The 16,554-nt window shown below is 54.2% G+C and overlaps 1 protein-coding gene across 1 annotated transcript in view; it reads left to right on the top strand.

Annotated features, from left to right (window-relative positions):
• The first annotated feature begins 1,291 nt into the window (after positions 1–1,291).
• LOC125962107 (uncharacterized) overlaps positions 1,292–16,554 on the top strand; it is a 19,114-nt gene continuing 3,851 nt past the window's right edge. Inside the window, exons 1-2 of the mRNA XM_049702148.1 lie at positions 1,292–2,525; positions 16,478–16,554. The exon at positions 16,478–16,554 is cut by the window's right edge and continues 3,851 nt beyond it. The gene's annotated coding sequence lies outside the window, so the exon portion shown is untranslated. The remainder of the gene's footprint in view (positions 2,526–16,477) is intronic.

The following is a 16,554-nucleotide window of genomic DNA, read 5'->3' as shown; positions in this document are numbered from 1 at the left end:
TGATCCCCGGTTGCCTGTGTGCCGTACTGTCGTGGTGCCAGGAGGAGAGGCGGGGGTGCCCACAAGCCCCCCTTGTGCAGTTGCTCAGGTTGTGCACTGCAAAACTCGCCTGGCCCACGGATCAAAGGGAGCTGAAATCAGCCTGTGCTCTTCCCACCAAGCTGCACTTGGGAGAAAGGTGTCTTTCCTAAAGTGCTCACAGGGGCTGCATGAACGAGTGGGTCTCTACCCCACAACCTGGTTTTTACTCATTTACACAGAAGACTCCATCTTCCCGCCTGTGTTCTCCCTCCCAGCCCCCTGGGCACCTCCCTTTTCATTACGTCCCCTCTGCCCTCCAGGAAGCCAGCAGCTCCCCTGGGTAGTGCTGTGGTCTGAGAGAGAGTCCTGCAGGAACAGGTGGGGACAGGAGCTCCGGGAAGGTCTCCGGCCCCCTGAGCTCAGAGCTGCTGATCTTCCAGATTAAGGCGGGGGCCAGTGGTCAGGCCAGGAGAAACCAGCCACGGATGGCTGCAGAGATAATGGCCCTGGGCGCAAAGTGGACTCAAAGAGGCCTGAGCGGCAGTAAGCACAGAGCCCCCGCCCCCCCCACCGACTCCAGCCCATTACACTCAGGATCACGGCTTAAACCAAATCCCATCTTCAAGAGCTCTGTTTAGAGTCTGCTGGATATAAATTGTTCCATAAAGAGAAAAAAAAAATCCCAACAGTCTATGCAAGAGAGCAGCTCCTAGCGGGAGTGCAGGGTGGGCCGTTGATGCCCCCGGGTGCAGACCCCACGGTCAGGAATCAGGAGTTGGTAAGTCAGTGTCCCAGCCCCGCACTGGGCAGAGGAAGAGCTGTCAGCAGGGTTGCACCCCGGTTCCTCCCAGCTCTTCCCCACTCATCAGCACCGGCCATCGCCGGCCGGGCTCACGTCCTGTCCCCTCCTCAGGATCCCCTTCTTTCTTTCAAATGGGCTACTCGCACCCAGGGCCTTGACGCTGCTTTGGGAGGAAACTGAACTAAGACATATGGTCAAGGAGGTCCCACAAATACTCCAGGAAGAGGGGTGTATAATTTAGATTAAGGTGCTGGGAAAACTGGCTTTCTTTACTGGCAAACGGTTATTGAGTGTCAATTACTGGGAGTGAAACAATGAATAAGACAGTCGCTACCCTCAAGTCATGCACAGTCTAATGGAGTTTTGTTCAAAGCAGAAAACACCTCCCCGTCATCTTATTATCTGTGGCCGCACACGCACACACGCGGCCGCAGAGTAAACATACTCCTAAACCCTCTTATAGTGGGTACCAGAGACTGTGATGGGAAATAAGCCTGGGTTCAAATTCTGGCACCATAAAACCTTTAACTAACTAGTGAGGAGACTGAATCAGTAACCAAAAGTCTCCCAACGAAGAAGGATCCTTGACCAGATGCCTTCACTGGTGAATTCTATCAAACATTTAAAGTAGTAATACCAGTCCTTCTCAAACTCTTCCAAAATATTAAAGAGGAGGGAACACTTTCTAACTCATTCCATGAGACCAGCATTACCCTGATAGCACAACCTGGCAAAGACACACAAGAGAAGAAAACTACACACCAACATCCCCTACGAGCATTGATGCAAAACTCCTCACAAACCAAACTCGGCAGCATATTGGAAGGATTATACATCATGACCACGCAGGATGTATTCCTGGAACGCAAGGACGGTTCAGCAGATGAAAATCAATAACGTAACACACCACGTTAATAGAATGAAGGAGGGAGAATCACACGCTCGACTGGTGCAGGAAAAGCGTTGACAAAATTCAGTTCCAATGGTCAGTGAGACCCAGGTGGAAACCTGCTAAGGATCTGTGGGAAAGGTTTTCCTTCTGCCGCTTCCTTCTTCTTTATCTTTCTTCCTGGAAAGGGCACGTGGGGCCAGAGGTGGGGCAGGCATCTTTTACGCAGAAAGTCTGACCTTCATGGTTGATCAGCGTAGGAGGCTGAACCGCGCGCCCTCTCCCCCGAAGACGTCTGTGTCCTAATCCCCAGAATTTGGGAATATGTTAAAGTACATGGAAAAGGGGACTTTGCAGGTGTGGTCAAGGTGAGGATCTTGGGATGGGGTGAGTAGCCCAGATGGTCCAGGTGGGCCCAATGTCATCACACAGGCCCTTATGAGAGGGAGGCGGGAGAGTCAGAGTGGTAGGAAGTGAGAGGTCAGAGGGATCTGAGGATGGAGGAGGGGTGGTGAGCTAAGGAATGCCTGCGCCTCCAGAAGCTGGAAAAGGCAGGAAACAGATCCTCCCTGGGGGCCTCCAGAAGGAAAACAGACCTGCCCTCGCCTTTGGCTCTGGCCCTCAGAATTGAGTGGAGACATTTTCGTCTTAAATCTCTTAAGCCACCTGTTGGCCGGGCCCTGTGCGTGTCTGCTCTGCCTCGCTCTCAAGTTGCCTTTGGTGTCACGTCTCCTTGGTCTCTTCCGACCTGGAAAAGCTCCTCAGTCTTTTCTTCCGTTTCGTGAATTTGACTTTTCGAAGAGCGCTCGTCAGGTAGGTTTTTATTTTTAATTAATTAATTTATTTATTTTTAGTTTTGGCTGCGTTGGGTCTTCGTTGCTGCGCGTGGACTTTCTCTAGTGGCGGCGAGCGGGGGCTACTCTTTGTTGCGAAGCACGGGCTCCAGGCGCACGGGCTTCAGTAGCTGTGGTTCGTGGGCTTCCGTAGTTGTGGCTCGTGGGCTCTAGAGCGCAGGCTCAGTAGTTGTGGCGCACGGGCTTAGTTGCTCCGCGGCATGTGGGATGTTCCTGGACCAGGGCTCGAACCCGTGTCCCCTGCACCGGCAGGCGGATTCTTAACCACTGCGCCACCAGGGAAGCCCCTCGTCAGGTGTTTTGTAAAATGTTGCTCGATTTGGGTTCGTCTGCTGCTTTCTCAGGGTCGGATTGAGGCTGTGCGTTATTGGAAAAATGGCACAGAAGTGGTGACGTGTTGTCCTCAGTGTCTCGTATCAGGGGGGACGTGACGCTGCGTCCCATTGCTTGGGGCACTAACTCTGATCACTAGTGATCCTGGTGTCCACCAGGTCTCCACTGTAAAATCATTGTTTTTTCCTCTGTACTTAATACATATTTGGGGGGGGGAATAGTTTGCTACCGTGCAAATCTTGTTTCTCCTTAAACGTTCTCCCACTAATTTTAGTGTCCACGGTGGACCTTGCCTGCAGCAGTGATTTTTGCTGTCCTTCATGCCTGCCACGTTTATTGAGTAGAACTCTCTGGAAGGAAAACTGTCCCTTCTTCCTCATTTACTTGTGCAATTATTAGTTTATATCCGTATGGACGCATGGATGTTGATTTTATTTGATGAGTTAAAGTACAACATTACTCCTCTGTACCTTGATTTGTTGCTCAAATCTCAAAGCCAATGTGGCTGAGGGCTGTGTGTAGGTGTCTGTTTGCATGAAGGTCAACCAGTCAAGCCCCTGTCCGTCCATTCGTTCGTTCATTCGACAAGCATCACTGCGCGGGCACTGCTGGAGACCGAACAGCGAGGAAAACAGAAGTTGTCCGCTGTTCTCCTGAGGAGTGGGGGGCGGGTGCTGTTTATTCCAGGCAGCTGCTGAGGGTCTAGATTTTTTTTTTTATATCTAAACCAAAGTAGGCCAGTGTGTCTCCCCCACAAAAGCTTTCTGTGGGGGGCAGTGATTCAGGCTAAATCAGGGCAGCCTGATACCCGCGTTTATTTAAAGCAAGATGACTCCACCTGTTTGCATGACCCAGTAACACATTTCTATCTTCGTCCCTTTCAACAGAAGCAGTTTGGAATCCTGGCCTTCAGAGTCACCTAGCTCAGCGACTTTCAGACTGGGGTCCCAGGGATCCCCTGGGTGCTGGGGGTACCTCAAGGGGTGGGGGTCCGAGAGCCAGCGGCTTCTCAGCCTCTCCGGCAGAGCGACTCCCCTCTCACCCGTTTTATGAACCGGGCTTCCAGCCAATGTTTTATTGGAAGAATGGGTTCTGGTGCTAAAAACCAGAGCTGGATGCCCCCCACCCCTCTCTTCCTTTGTGAAGCAACGTGGTTAAGAGTCCAGACTTGGGTGGATTTCATCCCTGCAACTTGTGACTTCAGGGACCTCTGGATCTCAGTTTTCTCATCTGTAAAGTGGGTGACAGCTGCAATTCCCACCTTAGTGGGGCTTTTGTGAGGACTAGATAGCAGATTCTGTGACAGGCAAGAGTGTACACCTGTTTTAAATTTCTAAATTAAAAAAATGACAAAAGTGACCCATCTTCTTCAAAACACTCAAATAGAATACTACAAAAGAACCCAAAACTACCTAGAAAATTCCCAGCCGCACTCCCAAGAGGAAGTACAGTTAACACAGCTCACCGTACATTCTTCCAGACTGTGTTCTATGCACTTACAAATTTATGATAGTCATGTTTAGAAATGCTTTGTACCAACATGGAATTTCACTGTACATGCTGCCTTGCACTTGGCTTTTTTCACTTAGTCGCCCACTGGGGGCGAGTTTCCTCGCCAGGGCCTGGAGCTGGACCACGTTCCTCCCAGTGGCTGTCAGGTACCCACCTCGGGAAAGTGCATCAGTGTTAGCCAACCCCCAGCTGAAGGACATTAGGTGCTTTGCAAGTTGTTGCTCACAAACAATGCTGAGTGTTCCTACTTAGGTACATTTCTTTGGCTTCTTGTGCTGCAGGAGAAGCTCATGGAGCTCATTCGTTTCTTTGATTATTCGTGATGCTGTGCAGGTGTCCCCGGGTTTCCTGACCATTTGCAGCTGTTTCTACTGTAAACTGCCTGGTTGCATCTTTTGTTCTAAATGAAGAAACTGAGGCTCAGAGTCTCGCGATTTGTCCACGTTTATAAAACCCATCTCTCTCCACCACGCTTAGTGCGGTCCGTCGTGTTCGTAGCTCAGCCTCTGTTCGCTTCTCTTTTGATAAAATCGCACCTGTCTTAGGTCAGACTCCCACAGACACAGATGCTGAGTCAAAGATTCAAGGCCCTCGGGAGAAACCTGCCGGGGAGTGAAAGCAGGGGTGGAGACCAGGGTGAGGTTTTAGGGGAAGCCCTGCAGCGACAGGGGATCACGCCTCCCCGTCTGTCCTGCCGGAGGCCAGGGAGCCCAGCGTCACTCTTCCCTCCCCAGTGGGTCACAGCAAGGGGCTGCCCTGGGAAGGGGCTCAGGGTGCGCGGCCCCGGGGAGGTCTGGGAAGGGCACACCCGTCTCAGCCCAGCTCGGTTCGCTGGGGCCTCAGGAGGGAGCCCTGCAGGGCTTAAGCCGTTAGCATGTTCTACCCCAATGCTCACCCCCAAATGACTGATGTATGGTTGGGCCCACAGTACAGTTTCTGCCAGTGGGAGTCGCCTGGGATGTGTCTGGAGAGAGAAGAACGGGATCTGGGTGCGACCCCTCTTTCCGCTAGTGAACACGCTGCAGGCGGAGGGGCGGCACTGCTGGGTCCTGGGGAGTGTGAACAGCCCACCCGGCGGGACGACGCCGAGCTGTGCGCACGACTCACACCCCCGACGGTGGCTGAGCTGCCCTGTCATTCTGAATCTTCGAGGAACCACGGTGCCGTCAGATCTCTTGCTTGGGCCAAGGTGGCGGGTGTAAGAAGGTGCTCCGTCTGGTCTCCGTTCGCTTCTCCCCGATGAATGTGCTTCTTCACCCCTCGTGTTCTCAAGAAGTTGTTTCCCCCTATTTCTCTCCCACTGCCCTTTCTTTTTTTTTAAATTTAATTTAATTTTGATTTTGGCCGCCCTGCACGTGCAGCATGCGGGATCTTAGTTCCCCGACCAGCGATGGAACCTGTGCCCCCTGCAGTGGAAGTGCGGAGTCTTAACCACTGGACCACCAGGGCAGTCCCTCCGCTGTCCTTCTTTCTTAGGTAGGCACCAGCACTTGTTCTGGTTTAAGCTCCTCTTTCCGTCTCGAATGCCCCGGAAAACTTCCTCCTACCTTCCAGACCTGCCACAATGGCCCCTCCTCCAAGAAGCCTTCCTTCATTCCCCGTGAGGGACAACCTCTTCTCCTCAGTCACCCTTCGCACCCGGTGGTACACGCAGGGCATTCGAGGTCCTGGCAGTGCTTCCCACCATGGGCACTTTCACACCACTTGGGCCCAGGGGACCAGGCCCAAGCCGTCTTTTCTCTCCTTCCCACCCCACCTTGCCGACCAGGTGGCTTCTCACAGAACGGGCCCCAAATGGGTTGTTTTCCTCTCTCCCACTTTGGGTGTATGCGGCCCTGCCGTGACAAGGGGCAACACCTGGGTTAGGCGATCAGGAGTGTCAGCTGCCTAAGTGCAGCCCGGAGCTTCCGAGGCCTCCAAGAGGACAGAGCAGCCGACTGTCTACATTTCCCAGGCTTGCTGTAAGGACCGATGGAAAAGCACATCCAGGGGTCTGTCCCAGGAGCGTCCCCGTGGGAGGACTGTCTCATTTCCTCTCCAAGCCCCCGCTCGTCACCTCCGAGCACCGGCTCCGACTCAGCTGGCGTCTATCTGCCTGTGAAAAGCCAGGAATTATGAGGAGGCGGCGAGGGCTGTGCCTGAGCCGCTTAAGCTGCTTCTACCACCGGACACAGCTGTCCCGGCCATGCGTGCGCGCACGTGGGCCAGAGGTTTAGAGGGGGCCACCGCCCGGAGTAAACCTCGGGCTGCACTGAGACTTCCACGTTCCCCGTGAACCGGCAGAGCAAGGCGGGGTGACGGACACAGCTCCCGGGAGGCCCAGCGCACGGGCACTCGGGGTGCCCTCTGCAGGGAGCACGTCCGTCCTCAGCCTGCCTCCTGGCCCTGTGGACTGTCAAGCAGTAACGGGAAGGCAGGCAAAATCCCCCCCCGCCTTGGGCTGCCCTGGTGGCGCAGTGGTTGGGAGTCCGCCTGCCGATGCAGGGCGCGCGGGTTCGTGCCCCGGTCCGGGAGGATCCCACATGCCGCGGAGCGGCTGGGCCCGTGAGCCATGGCCGCTGAGCCTGCGCGTCCGGAACCTGTGCTCCACGACGGGAGAGGCCACAACAGTGAGAGGCCCGCGTACCGAAAAAAAAAAAAAAAAAAAAAAGCCCCTCCCCCATACTTGCTATGTAAGAAAAGGGGCCTCCAGGGAGCTCACAGTTTAGACAGAGAAAACTGCATATATGTAGGAAAATAAAGGCATGTGAAAACTAGCCACCTTCTCTACTCTAACTGCTTAAAAGGGCTGGGCTCAGCTGAGAGCTTCCCGTAAAGATGACCAGTCGACCACCAAAGTGATTCCAAAAGGAATTCCCTTATTAACGTGGATCTGTACCTGCTTCCCTCTGAGCCCCACAGGACTCCCTCTTGGCCTTTTAGGGGAGAAGAGAATGCATCCTGAGAAGCGGTGGTCTTATAGTTTCGGCGTACAGGTCTCTCACCTCCTTGGTTAAATTTATTCCTAGATATTTTATTCTTTTGATGCGACTGCTGACGAGATTGTTTTCTTCATTTCTCTTTCTTTCAGTTCGTTACTGGCATACAGAAATGCAGCAGATTTTTGTATGTTGATTTTGAATCCTGCAACTTTACCGAGTTCATTGATGAGTTCTACTAGTTTTTTGGTGACATCTTTAGGATTTTCTATGTATTATATCTTGTCATCTGCAAAGAGGGACAGTTTTACTTCTTCCTTTCTGAGTTGGATGATTTTTATTTCATTTTCTTGCCTAGTTACTCTAGGTAGAACTTCCAACACTATGTTGTATAAAAGTGGAGAGAGTGGACACCCTTGTCTTGTCACTGATCTTAGAGGAAAAGCCTTCAGCTTCTCACCATTGACTATGATGTTAGCTGTGGGCTTGTCACATACGGCCTTTATTATGTTGAGGTACGTTCGCTCTGTATCTGCTTTGTTGAAAGTTTTTATCACAAATGTATGTGGAAGGGAGGGAAATTCTCACACAGGCTACAACATGGATGAAGCTTAAGGACATTATGCTCAGTGAAATGCAGAAGGACAAATACTGTCTGATTCCACTTAAGTGAGGTCCCTGGAGTCGTCACATTCATAGGAACAGAAAGTAGAAGCGGGGGGGAGGGGGCGGCAGGGTGGGGCGTTAGTGTTTAATGGGGACAGTTTCAGTCTGGGAAGATGAAAGAGTTCTGCCGATGATGGTAGTGATTGTTGCATCACAATGTGAATGCATTTCATTCCACTGAACTGTTCATTCAGAAATGGTTCATATGGTAAGTTTTATGTAAGTTTTACCCCAACTAAAAGTTAAATCAAGTTTTTGCAATTAGCCAGGTATTTCTAAATGCCACATGGTTTTGGCGCTGCCTTATGTGGAGTGTTTGATACGACACAAAAACACAATTAGAAAAGAAGATTAATCCTGCTGACGTTTAACTGGGCTCAAGGCAGAAGCCTGGGTCTTTCAGTCTTGTCCAAAGTGTCTTGGTCCTCCTGCTGGCATGATGCCCTCATTGCAAGCAAGGCACTAGGATTCCTTCTAATGCCCAGGCAGCCCTGATGGGAATTTGGTGGGAATGGACAAGTATCTCACGGCACGTGTCTGACACAGGGCTGCTGGCTTGTTGGCTGGCATCGCCGACCGGGTCTGAGAGGTGAGGGATTTTTTGCTTTCAGCGCAATCCCCCGAGAAAAGGGACTAGCCCGGCTTGCTCTGTTTCTGGAAGGACCAGGAAAATCTGCTCCCCACAGATTTTTGGTAGCTGTGTATTCTCTTTGGCTTCTGTCTCGAGGAGCAAAATAAACAGACTTGGGGAAAACAAACACAAAAACAGGGCGGGGCAAGTGCTCACCCGGTCCCTTGATTCACTGCTCGGCAGGAGCCTGTTTGGCGCCAACACCCTTGTCCTGCACTTTCCTCCCCGGCCCTGAAATCACAAACAACCCTTTGGCCGGGCTTCTAACGAGCTTCTGGAGAGCACAGCCCATGCTTCTGACACAGAACACATAGTTAGACGTGCACAGGTGCCCGTGAAATGCCCGGCTAGGTGCCAGGCGCTCGCCTCCCTGAGAACCGCACCCTGGGCTTTCTCAGGAAAAAGCCCAGGCGCCTGGGCCCATGAGGGTGGGGGAAGCTAACAGCAGGGAGAGAACGTCATGTTTTGGTTTCGAGCCCTGGGCCAGGGCCAGACCACCAGGGCAGCGAGAGAGAAAACAGTGTGTGCGTGGATGTTTCAGGACCAAAGAACCGGGTGAAACGTGACGGTGGTGGGACACAGGGGCCACTTTGGGAAAGTGACCCACTCTGGGGCCTCGGTCTTGTCCCCTGAAACACGAGGATGATGATAGACACCGCCTCTCCCGGCCTGGCGACTGAATGAGATATGCCGGTAAAGCATTTGGCCCGGCGCCCGGCGTGGAGTTAGGACTCACTCAACACTGGCCGTTATTAAAAGAACAAGCTTCAGGCGTTTCGGTTCATTTAAGAAGCCATTTTTAGATGTCGACTCGTAATGCCCATGCAGAAGCTGGCCGTGAAAACAGGAAACACAGGCTCTGAGGGCAGCTGGGACCTGAGATCCATCCCGGGGGGGACCAGCTTGCCGTGGAGCGTTCGGTGGCAAACCAGGAGGCAAACTGTGGTCTGTTCACTCCTTTTCATTTTTGTTGGCTTCTTTCCTGGGGTGGCGGAGGAGGGGTTCTTTGGGGGCTGCAGAGGGTACAGTGGGGATCCTTGGCCCCTGAGAGGCTGTAATAAAGACGTGAAATCTGCTGCATTTGCTTGTTTTTGCTGCAAAACCCACTATCTTCTAGTTGTGATGATGGAATGCCACCTCGCGTGAACATACGCAAAAGTGAGCAAGCAAGCCCGGTGAAAGGAACAGAGATGCGTCTCACCAGCTTCAGTCACAGCTGGATCCAGGTGCTCGAGTCTCCTCTCCCCTTCCTCTTCGTTCTCTGGTAGCTCCGAGCTACACTGTAAGCCTCGCTCATGATCGCGGATTCCACGTACCGGACTTCACGGAGGGATTCCCACGGCCTTGCTCGGTCACCTGCCCTCTCCTTGGACCAATAACTCTGGGCAGGGGAATGGGCCCCACAGCTGGCCAGACCTGGGTCCCACGCTCACCCCGGCAGCCAGAGGATGGCGTGGCTGGCAAGCCCATGGGCCCCACGTGGGACAGATGCGATTGCAGCAGGCACACGGTCTGCACCCTCGAGAATTGGCAGCAGAGAGTGTGTGTGCACTGCAGGCACGTGCGTGAGCAGCCTTTGTCCCGCCCTTCCCCCACTGTGCTCAGCAGGGCTGCTCTGGCGCTCTCCAAAGGGTCTGCCTGCTTCCTGGCAATCCAAGGTGGAAAAGTTCCTCACTGTTCTTGAATCAAACCATGTGAGTGAGGACTAAGTGCCCCCGAGACGGCTCACGGAACCCTCCAGCCTGCCCATTGGAACCAATAAGCCATGGTAGAAATGACCCCAAGGCCGGACCCTGAAGACGTCATGGCTTCTGCCTTGCTCTCCTTGGGTCATTCTCTGGAGAGGCAGCTGGGTGGTTGGACACGCAGGCCCTGCCCACAGCCACGTGAGGAGCACAGTGGAGGCGCCCCCACCCCCACGCCCGCCAGCCGAGCCCCAGAGGAGGCAGCCCTGGCCGACACCCTGACGGCAACCTCACGAGACCAAGCAGAACCACCAGCTAAGCCTCCTGACTTGCTGACTCATAGACACTGTGGGAGATGATAAAAGTCCATTGTTCTTTCAAGGCACGCAGTCTGGGGGTGTTTGTTACACAGCTGTAGGTAACTGATGCAGGCAGGCATGGCCTCCGACTTCTAGGGACAGAGTCACTTGGAAAGTTTCCTTGGATCATTTTCAAAGCACTTCTCAGTGACTCTATTAGTGATTGTTACAAAACTGAACATTCACAAGTGGAATCACGCTGAGAACACAGGGCGCTCCTACTGTCTCCACACTGAGTTTGCTGATTTAAAAGCCATGTTCAGGGACTTCCCTGGTGGCGCAGTGGTTGGGAATCCGCCTGCCAATGCAGGGGACACGGGTTCAAGCCCTGATCCGGGAAGATCCCACATGCCGCGGAGCAACTAAACCTGTGCGCCAAAACTACTGAGCCTGTACTCTGGAGCCCGCGAGCCACACCTACTGAGCCTGCGTGCCACAACTACTGAAGCCTGCACACCTAGAGCCCGTGCTCCCCAACAAGAGAAGCCACCGCAGTGAGAAGCCCGCACACCGCAGAGTAGCCCCCACTCATTGCAACTAGAGAAAGCCCGCGCGCAGCAACAATGAAGACCCAATGCAGCCAAAAAAAGCCAAAAACCGTGTTCACCGTTGGCTTTGCCTCCTGAGCAAGATGGGGAAGAAGGCGAGGTTTGGACAGAAAGGATGTCTTCGTGTTATCAAGGGCAAGTTTGGCAACCATGGCGACCACAGAACAGTTGTGAAATCTGCTGGGGACGAGCAGATCCTGAACGCGACCGAGTTCTCCCAGCGGCCCTTCCGGCTGAAGCATCGTCACTCCTAGCAGGCGAGCTGGGACTCGAGGAAGGCCCGCTGTCGGCAGGAAGTAGATCCCGAGCAGGCTCCCCGACGATGGCTCAGACCCCCGCACCTCCTGCCTGGTTCCCGCCCCCCCCCACCCCCCGCCTGGCTCTCCAAGCCTTGTGGTCACCTGCCCAAGCTGCTTTCCCAAATGAGCCCCCCTCACCCTCCCAAACGCCTGCCACCACCGAGGAGCCCAGGGCCTGCCAAGAGCCGTGTGCGGGCACGTCCCCGATCCTGGTCAAGACGTTCCTGTCCGCCATGAGTGCTGCCGGGAAACTCTCCAAAGTGCTCTATCTCTCCCTTGTCTCCCATTGCTGAACCCCAATCTTTGAAAGAGATGCCATACTATTTAGTAGTTGCTCAGCATACCAACCAGGACCCTGCAAGACAGAAACCCCAGCTCACAAAGGCTCTCATGGCTGCTGGCTCAGGGCTCCAGCTGTGTCCTCCAGAATCTGGCCACGAGCAGGGCAGCCCCCAGGCCCGGTGGGTGGGGAAATGCACTCTCCCAGAGAAAACAGAGCTTCAGGGAGACTCATTTGAAAACAATAGGAGTCCACTTCCATCCCCACACCTTCATCCCATCTCTGCTATCACACCTTATCTGATGGGGAGCTCATCACTTGCAGAAGTAATTCCTTCTGCGGACTTGTTCTCCTCTCCGTGATTGGCACCCACTGGGCCAGTCCTGCCTAATCACCAATCACTGTCCCCTCTCCCCCCGCTTCCCTTTGCCTGTAAGTCACCGAAGGATGGGCCGGACACACAGGGCCGTTGTCCGGGGAGCTGCCGAGCCCTGAGCCAGGCACTGCTGCCTTTGGGGAAAATCCTGCCATCTCATTTCTCCCGCCTAAAATAGCCACTTCCTTGTTGGGGGAAGCAGGGTGCTGGGGAGCAGGAAAGGGCCTGGATAAGCCATCCAAAGATGCCTGGTGTGCAAACATTCCTGGAGGGTCACTGTTGACATCAGCCAGACACCAGGCACTTCCGGGGCCGACTGTAAACAGAGTGGTGCGAAGGTCACCGCAGGGGCTGTGAACCACATAAGCGTCTACTCCACGGAGTGTGACTTTCTCCTAAAGGAATTTGTACTTGTTTGCAGATAATATTGACGCCCAGCCCTTCCCTTTCATGTCAGTTTGAGGGAATAGATGGCCGGACACAGTGGGAGTCAAGTTCAAGGGCGTGCAAGCCTCCTTTAATTAAGCTTCCCTCTCATGGCTGCCTCGAAGCTCACGGACACACAGTGCACAGTTCTGAGCTGCCTCAGGGCCTGGCCAGTCCAGGAGGGACGCGCCTGCTGCTGTCTGGGGTGCTGCCCTTTGCTGAACAAGGGGCTAGAGGCAGCATCACCCAACTGCGATCAGCTCACCCTTCTGCCGGCTTCTCCTCGGCCCCAGGCAGGTGGACGGGCACAGGAGCCTCCTTCCTGGGTTCCCTCCACCGCTGTCCCCTGTGCCACCTGCCGGCAAGGACAATGTGCATTGGCCACACGGCCGAGGGCGCTCCGCTTACCCAGCTGCAGAATGACAAGGTTTTCTGGGAGGCCCTTCAAATATACAGCCACCTCTTCCCCCAGCGGACTTGCTGTCCCTGTGCTAGACACCTCGCTGCACCCCAGGCTGATGGGAGGGAGGGGCACCTCATGTGCCCTCACCTGGGCTGCCCCTGCGGGTGGGCGAGGGGGCAGCAGGTGGAACCAGGGGCTGGTCGCAGTACCAGACTGCGAGCGCGTCAGAGGGCAGAAGAGAGAGGGGGTGGGGGTGGTGGGAAGAGTGCAGACTTCTCCCGACGGGTCATGGGCTCTATTGGAACTCCTATCCGTGGCGGGAGAGCCCCTTGGCCTCCAGGATCCCGAGGTGCCTCTGGGGAGGAGCAGGCTGGGGCTCAGTTCTGGCCTTGCTCCTGAGCCTGGGGCTGGGGGCTGCTGGACCAGTTTCTCAGGTGTCAGAAGCTGCCTGCACCACCGTTCTGGGTGGAGACTGGGCGAGGGAGGGACCTGGCATTTCTCACACTCACCAGAGGCTTGCTTCTAGGGGTGAGCATCGCCTGGGAGCTCGTTAGAAATGCAGACAGTCAGCCCCACTCCAGACCTACTAGTTGGAATCTGCATTTTAAATGACTTTAGATGACCCCCTGCCCCCCATCCTTGCATTTTAACCTTGGAGAAGCAGAAGTAGGGTTGGAGAATCAGGGCCCCAGCTCAGCGGAGGCCAACTCTGAAGGGCCCTTCAGAAGCTGCTGTTTTCACCCAAATCTGGAATCCAGGGCTGGGTCAAAGCGTACTTTTGGATTCAGAACGCTCAACGTAGAAATGCACCTTGAACAAAGGTGTCCGTGGGTCCACCGGGATATGTCCCATCCCAGAGCCCGTGAAGGTGACTTTATTTGGAAACGGTCTTTGCAGATGAAATGAAGGATCTCGAGATGAGATCACCGTGGATTACCCGTGTGGGTCCTAAATCTGATGACAGTGCCCTGATAAGAGGCAGAAGAGGCGACAACCACACAGGCCGAGTGATGCAGCCACAGCTACCAGGAGCTTTCAGAGGGAGCGCGGCCCTGCGACACCTTGATTTCAGAAAGGGAGCAGATCTGTGTCCTTGGAAGCCCCCAGTTTGTGGCCATTTATTATGGCAGCCACGGGAAGCTATGGCCACGTGGGTGCCTTCCCAGACCGGGGAGGAAAGAACGGCCAAAAAAGTGATGCAAGAAGAAGCAATAACCCTGCCAGTCCCCAGTCCCCATTCCCAGCAATCTCAGCTTTGTTCCCAGAATGAGCTACGTTCCTCCTCATTTCCTTATTTCTTTTTAATGCTCCGTGAAGCCCAAGTATAGTCCAAACGGCAGGCACTGGTCCTGCATGGCCGGCGGGTCACCAGACTGTCCGAACCAGCGGGGCGGCTCCTCCTGTATCCAAACATACCATCCCGTTCGTCCCTGACTCCACCTTGTTCGGAAATTATTTAAAGCAGTTATGATACAGCGAACTGAGTCATGTTTTAACTGCTTAAGTCCCCTGAAAAGCAGACGTGCTTTAACAAGCCCTTTGGTTGAGTCTGCGAAGCCTTGAGCACTGTACTTCGGTTCATTTAAAGCAGGGTGTGCCAGCCCTGGGTCTGGATGGACAGAAACCCTGAAGGCTCTGGGGCTATTAGATCATTTCATCATTTCCCTTTAAAAAGTGTTCAGAATTCGTATATAAAGATGCAGGGCAGTACTTTTCAACCCAGACTCGACTTGGAAGCATTTGGGGAGCTTGAAAATAACGATGGCAGTGTCTGGGCCTCTCCCCAGATCAGTTCATCAGAATCTCTGGGGGCATCTGGCAACCCCCTGCCTTGTGGAGTACAGTCACCTCCTGGGGGCTCCATGGAAGCCCCCTTTGTCAATATCCTCTTCGGAAATGCCTTTTCTGCTTCAATTAGCAGAGCTAATTCATTTGATGTTGCCTACAACAAGCACCTGGATCGTTGCAGAGTCTAGAGACTGTGATAACCCCCATTTTACAGAGCAGGAGCCTGAGGCCCAGAGAGGTTCGACCCCTCGCCCAAGGTCACACAGCTAAGGAGGTGCAGAGCCTGCCCTCTTGGCCACTAGGTCGGGGACACACATTGTCCCCACGCCCTCTTGGTGCAGCCTTTAGCAGTGAACACCCGCTCATGACGCCGGAGCAGCTGGCGGGGAGGTGTTCGTGGTGTCAGCTGGCGCCCGGGCACCCCTCACACGAGAGGCAGTCTCTGCCATGGCCAGTGGAGAATGGGGGGCCCAGCCTCAGCCCCACTCATGTGCACGGGCCCCTTTACGAGCACAGGTGCGCGTGTCCGAAGCACACACCTGTCCTGCTCACCATCCAGGAGCCCCGGGCCAGGGCTGGTCCCCCACCGGCAATTGCAGATGGTAGGACGACACATGTGGCAGAAGGGGGTCCTGGAAGGTGGTGCTCGCTGCCTGAGCCGCCCTGTGACTAATGGGAGTGGAGGCCACTTGCCTGCAGGTGGAGTGGGCAGAGGCCGCCTCGTGCCCAGAGGCCCCCCTGGGGCTGGGCCCTGGGCCCTCCACCGCAGCCCTCTACACACTGCATCTGAATTGGGTTCACTCCTCCAGAAATCGGGGGTCAGGGGCCCAGGAGAGGCACAGAGGTGAAAGGTCACGGGATGCTGCACCTGGGGGTGCAGTCTGGACCTCCTTCGTGTCCTTTCGGGGGGCTGCACAGCGTGGGGCAGGGGCGCTTACACAGGGCTGCAGTTACAAGGTGTAGTGTCTGCCCAGCGGCAGCATCTGAGGATTTGTACAAACGCACACTTCTGAGTTTCTACTGAATCAGAAGCTCTGCAGGTGGGGCTCAGTGCTCTGGGCTTTAATAACCTCCAGGTAATTCTGATGCACACTCAAGTTTGAAAGCCACTGGCATATGCCGCCCTACGAAGCAGGTATGACAATGTGTCCCATTTTATAGCCGAGGAAAAGAAGGTTTGAGCCAGTTGCCCAAAGTTACACAGTTAGTAAGAGGGACTAAATTGGTTAAGATTAAGTTCAGCCATGAGTAACGAAATAAAACCCCAAAGAACCATGGACTAAGCAAAATGGTTTATTTTTCCCTCACGATCCAAGATAGCTGCTGGAGCACCAACCATTATGTCCACATTCCAGGACACAAAAAGGAGGAAAGGGAGGAGGGTCATGCCCTGTGCCTTTAAAGATGCCTCCAAAATTTTTATATATGACTTCAGCTTACATCCCATTGGCCACCTCTCAGTTAATTGCTTCACCAGCAGAAAGAGAAGCCGGGGGTAATGAAGTCTCTGTCCTGAGTTACCATGCACACAGGTAAAGCCTGGGGTTCTACTGTTATGGAAGAACATAGATCCTGGGGACTAACAGGCAGTCTCTGCCCCAGAGGGCGCAGCTGGAAATCCAAGCTGATACTTTCACCGTCTGCCCCTATGTTTCGTTTACACCTTGTCCTTCTCCTCCCCTTTCAGAAATTGCACAAAGACCAAGGCTTCCCGAACATCTTCTTGCTGCCTGCCGTGTCGCTTGCACCCAGAACAATGCGTGG

This window comes from Orcinus orca, chromosome 19 (assembly GCF_937001465.1).
Source record: "Orcinus orca chromosome 19, mOrcOrc1.1, whole genome shotgun sequence".
NCBI classification, from domain to species: Eukaryota; Metazoa; Chordata; class Mammalia; order Artiodactyla; family Delphinidae; genus Orcinus; species Orcinus orca.
The sequence above is the reverse complement of the archived record's forward strand: the minus strand, read 5'-3'. Positions and strand labels throughout refer to the sequence as shown.